The following is a 7,179-nucleotide window of genomic DNA, read 5'->3' as shown; positions in this document are numbered from 1 at the left end:
CTTTAAAAATTAAGGTAAGGGGTGCCTGGATGGCTCAGTTGGTTAAGCGTCTGACCCTTGGTTTCAGCTTAGGTCATGATCTCACAGTTTGTGAGTTCAAGTCCTGCGTTGGACTCTGCACTGGGATTCTCTCTCTCTCTCTCTGCCCCTTCCACTTTCTCTCTCTTGCACATGTTCTCTCTCTCTCAAAATAAATAAATAAACTTAAAAAAATTAGGGCAAAATATGCCCAATGACTTATCAAATACAGAATATAGACATCCAGATAGAAATTATATTTTAAGGGGCACCTGGGTGGCACAGTTGGTTAAGTGTCTGACTCTCGGTTTCAGCTCAGGTCATGATCTCACAGTTCATGAGTTTGAGTTCCACATCAGCCTCTGTGCTGATAGTGCAGAGCCTGCTTGGTATTCTCTCCTTCTCTCTCTCTCTCTCTGCCCCTCCCCTGCTTGCTCTCTTTCTCTCAAAATAAATAAACTTAAAAAAAATTAAGAAATTATATTTTAGAAGAACCAAATGGGAAACCTAGAATTGAAAAGTAAAGTAAGTGAAATGGAATTTTCACTAGAGGGGCTCAATGTCTTATTTGAGATAGCATAATAAAGAGTCCATGACCTTGGATATAAATCAATAGAAATTATCCACTCTGAAGAACAGAGGAAGGAGAAGGAGGAGGGGGCAGAGAAACTTTAAAGAGCTCCATCAGGACTCCATCAGGCATACCAAAATACATGTATGTAATTGTAACCTCAGAGGGAGAGAAGTGAGAGAATGAACATAAAAATATTTGAAAAATAATGGCCAGAAAATCCCCAAATTTGATGAGAAAACATTAATCTACAGATTCTAGAAGATCTAAGAACTCTAAATAAAATTAATATAAATAGATCTACATCTAAATACAAATCCACACCTAAATCATATACAAACTGGTGAAAGTTAAAGACAAACTTGAATGTACCAAAGAGAAAAATGACTCATTACACACAAAGAGAATTAAGAATTAACTCTTTATTAAAACCAATGGAACTGAGAACAAACTGAGGGTTGATGGGGGGTGGGAGGGAGGGGAGGGTGGGTGATGAGTATTGAGGAGGGCACCTTTTGGGATGAGCACTGGGTGTTGTATGGAAACCAATTTGACAATAAACTTCATATATTGAAAAAATAAAAATAAAATAAATAAAAATATTAAAACCAATGGAGGCCAGAAGGCAGTGGGAGGACATATTGAAGGCGTTAGGGGGTAAAAAGTCCAATCACAAGGAAATAAATCAGAAATCAGCAATAGAAATAAAATTGAGAAATCCACAAATATTTGGAAATTAAATAACACACTACAAAATAACCAATGAGTCAAAGAAAAAATTCACAAGCAAAGTTGGAAAATATTTTTAAATGAATGAAAATTAAAACATATCAACAATTTATGGGATGCAGCTAAAGCAGTGCTAACGGGAAAAAGTATAGCTTTAAATGCTTGTATTAAAAAAGAAGAAAGATATCAAATCAAAAATTTTCATTTCCATCTTAAGAAACAAGAAAAAGGAAACAAACTAAACCTAAATCAAACAGAAAAATTAAGAAAAATTATACTTGGACATCAACAAAACAAAAAATAAAGTAACACTGAAAAATCAATGAAACCAAAACTAGATTCTTTGGAAAGATAAACAAAATTGACAAAGGTTTAGTTAGATTGACCAAGAAAAAAAAGAAGACACAAATGGCAAAAATCCTTGGTGTGAAAGAGAGGCTATCACTACCTACCCTACAGAAATTAAAATAAGTATAACAGATTAGTATAACAACATTATGGCAACAAATTAGACAACATAAGTGCAATTGACAAATTCCTGGAAGAACACAAATTATCAAAATGGACTCAGGAAGAAATTTTAAAATATGAATAGACCTATAACAACAACAACAAAAAAGAAATTAAATTGCTAATTAAAAATTCTCTCCCCTCACACACAAAAACCTCCAGATCCAGATGCCTTCATTAGTGAATTGTATCAAATATTTAAATAATAAATAATACCAATAATTCTGAAACCCACACAGAAAATACAGGGAATGGAAATACTTCCCAAATCATTGTGTGAAGGCACCATTACCCTGATGCCAAAGTGAAAGATATCACAAGAAAATAAAGCTACAGAATAATGTCTTCATGAATATAGATGCAAAAATCTTCAACAAAATATTAAGAAAATGAATCTAGAAACATATAAAAAGAACTATACACCATGACCATGTAGGATTTCTCTCAGTAATTCCAGATTGGTTTAACATCTAAACATTAATTAATGTAAAGCACCACATTAATAGAATAAAGCACAAAAGCCACATGATTAACCCAGTAGATGCAGAAGAAGTGTTTAGCAAAATCTAACACCCATTCTAGCAAAATATTGTCAAACAAACTAGGAATAGAAGGGAACTTCTTCAACCTGGTAAAGGGCATCTCTGAAAACCTTACAGCTAAATTTCATAGTTATTGGTGAAAAACTTAATGCACTTCCCTCAAGATCAGGAACAAAGCAAGGATGTCCTCTCTTGCCACTTCTTACTTAACATTAGGCTAGAGCTTTTAGCTGGTGTAGTAAGGCAAAAGTGTTTAATTAAAACCATTCAGATTAAAAGGAAGAAGTAAAAGGGTCTTTATTTACAGATTATATGATCCTGTATGGAGAAAATCCTAAGGAATCCATACAATTTCATTTTTACTGTAATTAATATATGAGTACAGCAAGGTCACCGAATATAAAATCAATACATAACCTACAACTATGTGGTCAACAAATGTTTGACAAAGCAGGAAAAAATATCCAATGGAAAAAAGACAGTGTCTTCAACAAATGATGTTGGGAAAACTGGACAGCGATGCAGAAGAATGAAACTGGACCACTTTACACAAAAATAAATTCAAAATGGATGAAAGGTCTAAATGTGAGTCAGGAAGCCATCAAAATCCTAGAGGAGAACACAGGCAGCAACCTCTCTGACATCGGCTGGAGCAACTTCTTATTAGACACATCACTAAAGGCAAGGGAGACAAAAGCAAACACGAACTATAGGGATTTCATGAAGATAAGAAGCTTCTGCACAGTGAAGGAAACAATCCACTAAACTAAAAGGCAGCCTACAGAATGGGAGAAGATATTTGCAAATGACATATTTGATAAAGGGTTAGTACCCAAATTTTATAAAGAACTTATCAAACTCAATACCCAAAAAACAAATAATCCAATTAAGAATGAGCAGACGACATGAATAGATACTTTTCCAAAGAAGATATCCACGTGGCTAATAGGCACATGAAAAGATGCTCAACATCACTATCAGGGAAATACAAATCAAAACCATGATAATATACCATCTCATACCAGTCAGAATGGCTAAAATTAACAACACAAGAAACGACAGGTGTTGGCAAGGATGCGGAGAAACGGGAACCCTCTTGCACCGTTAGTGGGAATGCAAACTAATGCAGCCACTCTGGAGAACAGTATGGAGGTTCCTCAAAAAACTGAAAATAGAACTACCCTATGATCCAGCAACTGCACTATTAGCTATTTACCCTAAGGGTACAAAAATACAGATTGAAAGGGGTACATGCACCCCAATGTTTATAGCAGCATTATCAACAATAACCAAACTATGGAGAGAGCTCAAATGTCCATTGACTGATGAATGGATAAAGATGTGATACACACACACACACACACACACACACACACACAGTGGAATATTACTCAGTCATCAAAAAGAATGAAACCTTGTCATTTGCAATGATGTGGATGGTGCTAGAAAATATTATGCTAAGCGAGATAAGCAGAGAAAGACAATGTCAGACAGATGATTTAACTCATATGTGGAATTTAAGAAACAAAACAGATGAACATATGAGAAGAGGGGGAGAGGAGAGAGAAACAAAGCACAAGAGACTCTTAATGATACGGAACAAACTGAGGGTTGATGGAGGGAGGGTGGTGGGTGATGGGCTAGACGGGTGTTGGATATCAAGAAGGGCACTTGTTGTGATGAGCACTGGGTATTGTATGTAGGTCACTGAATTCTGTTCCTAAAACCAATATTGTACTCTATGTTGGCTAACTAAAATTTAAATTTAAAAAACTCAGTATGCAAAAATCAATTACTACATAGTAATTACCAGCAATCCACCAAATGAAATGAAGAAAGCAATATCATTCATAATAGCATCAAAAAGGATAAAATATTTAGGAATGGATTTATCAATACAGTGTAAGACTTGCGGACATGTGTACTGAAAATTATAAACCATTATGGAGAGAAGTTAAAGAAAATCTGAATATATGAGAAACATTACACATTAGTGGATTGGAAAAAATGTTTAATCAGTTATCCCCGTAATTAATCTTTATTTTTTTTCTAGTTGCATGGTCTCAATTTATTAATTAGACTTTTTTTCTTCTTGGCTCAAAAGGCTGTGGTTTTAACTTTGTTTATGCCACATTATCATTATTTGCCCATGCGGTGCATTTAATTATTAACAATGTTCTATGTAGCCCATATTAATCTTTAGCTTCAACATACTCTCTATTAAAATTCCAGAACTTGGGGCGCCTGGGTGACTCAGACACTTCAGCATCTGACTCTTGATTGTAGCTCAGGCCATGATCTCACAAGCTGTCAGCACAGAGCCTGCTTGGGATTCTCTCCCCCTTTCTCTGCCCCTCAATGGCTCGTGCTCTCTCTCTCTCTCTCTCTGTCTCAAAAGAAATAAATAAACTTTAAAATAAAATAAAATCCAGAAAGTGACAAGACTGATCTTAAAAAGGGAAAAAGTCCCAGAATAGCCAAACCAATTTTGAAAAAGAATAAAAACATATGAGAACTTTCACTTCAAAATTTACTATAAAGCTATAGTAATCAAGACAGTTTGACACTGGCATAAGGAGATATATATATATTTTTTTAATTAAACAGAATTGAGATTAGAAATCAACTCAAATAAAAATAGTTATGGTCAATAGATTTTCAACAAAGATTCCAAGACAGTCAATGGGGGAAGAATAATCTTTTCAACAAATGGTACTGGGACAATTGAACATCCATGTGCAGAAAGATGAATTTAGACCCTTACTTCACACCATACACATAAAATGAATTCAAAATGGATCATAGACATAGATTTAAAACTAAAATTATAAAACTTCTAGAAATTAAAAATTGGAATAAATCCCTGTGATGTGACCATGGATTAGACCAAGAGTTCTTTATATGCAACACCAAAAACATGATCGACAAAAGAAAACATTGAGAAATCAGGTTTCATCAAAATTAACAATTTTGTGCTTCAAAAGATATCATTAAGAAAATGAAACAAGTCATAAACCAGGAGAAAATATTTTCAAATTATGTATCTGATAAGAGGCTTGTGTCCAAAATGAATAACAGAATAAATAAAAAAGACAACAGCTCAGTTTAAAAATGGGCAAAAGATTTGAATAGATGTGTCACCAAAGAAGATATATGAATCACTGATAAGCACGTAAAAAATGTTCAACATGATTAGTTGTCAGGGAAATGCAAATTCAAACCACAATGAGACACTACTTTGCACGAACTAGAATGGCTATAATCAATAAGACAAGACAATAACAAATGTTGGCAAGAATGTGGGGAGCCTAGAGCCCTCATACATGGCTGGCAATAATGTAAAATGTTTACAGCTGCCTTAGAAAAAGTTTGTTTCTTTTAAAGGTAAATATGAACTTTTTATATGACCTAGCTATGCCACTCCCAGGAATCACCCTAGAGAAATGAAAACGTATCTCAAAAAAAAAAAAAAAAAAAAAAAAAAAAAAAAAAGACTTGTTTGTGAATGGTCATAACACCATTATTTATAATAGCAAATACTGGAAACATCTATATGGTCATCAACTGATGAATGGATAAACAAAATGTGGTGAATCATATAAGGGAATACTATTCCACAGAGAGAGAGAGAGAGAGAGAGAGAGAAAGAAAGAAAGGGAAGGGAAAGGAAAGGAAGGAGGGAGGGAGGGAGGGAGAAAGGAAGGAAGGAAGGAAAGAAGGAGGGAGGGAGGGTGGGAGGGAGGGAAGGAAGGAAGGGAGGAAGGAAGGAAGGAAAGAAGGAGGGAGGGAGGGAGGGTGGGAGGGAAGGAAGGAAGGAAGGGAGGAAGGAAGGAAGGAAGGAGGGAGGGAGGGTGGAAGGGAGGGAAGGAAGGGAGGAAGGAGGAGGGAGAGAGGGAAGGAAGGAAGGAAGGAAGGAAAGAAGGAGGGAGGGAGGGTGGGAGGGAGGGAAGGAAGGAAGGGAAGAAGGAAGGAAGGAGGGAGGGAGAGAGGGAAGGAAGGAAGGAAGGAAGGAAGGAAGGAAGGAAGGAATTATGTTCAATAGTTGATATATGCTTGTTATGTAAATGAGCCAAATAAGGTCTCTGTGTATTGAGCTCTAAGTTGGTTATTCCTGCAGGCTGAGAACCATTAGCAAAAAAGCCTGATGAAAACAAAACTCTTATACATCCAATTATTCTAAAAATAGTTCAAACAAGCAGATTTTTAACCATTTAGAACTTGCATGCTTTGCATTTCCCACTAAACGTCATCCTATTTCTGCTAGCAGTAGATAAGATACATCCTGGGTCAAAGAGACCCCAAGCTACTCCTGCGCTTCTCTCAGACCCAGAGACCACTGCTGCACTGATAAGTGACATCACTGAGACACAAAAGCCCCTTTCTGACCCAGCTTTCTGTCGGGAGTTCCTCGTTCTCTTCCCTTTCTGGATGGTGGTCCCAGAACCATAAGCCTCTGGATGGTCTCATCCCGAAAGGGATTTACCCTCTCATGCAATCCTGAGCACCATATATATTGGTTTTGACCACCCCCAAATCCCTTGAACCCTCTACAAAGCTGCCACATGGATAAACCTCAAAAACACGTGAAGTGAAAGAGGCCAAACACAAAAGACCGCACATTGCAAGCTTTCATTTGGGTGATGTGTTCAGAAAAGGTCAGTATGTAGAGACAGATTAATATTTGCTTGAGGTTGGGGGTGGGGGTGAGGACTGACTTCAAATAGGCACCAGGTGATGGAAACGCTGAATTGGGGTGATGGTTGCACAACTCTGTGAATCTAAAAATCATTGAAATTTGTCACTGGTAAA

Source organism: Panthera onca, chromosome B1 (assembly GCF_046562875.1).
Source record: "Panthera onca isolate mPanOnc1 chromosome B1, mPanOnc1 haplotype 2, whole genome shotgun sequence".
Taxonomy (NCBI): domain Eukaryota; kingdom Metazoa; phylum Chordata; class Mammalia; order Carnivora; family Felidae; genus Panthera; species Panthera onca.
The sequence above is the reverse complement of the archived record's forward strand: the minus strand, read 5'-3'. Positions refer to the sequence as shown.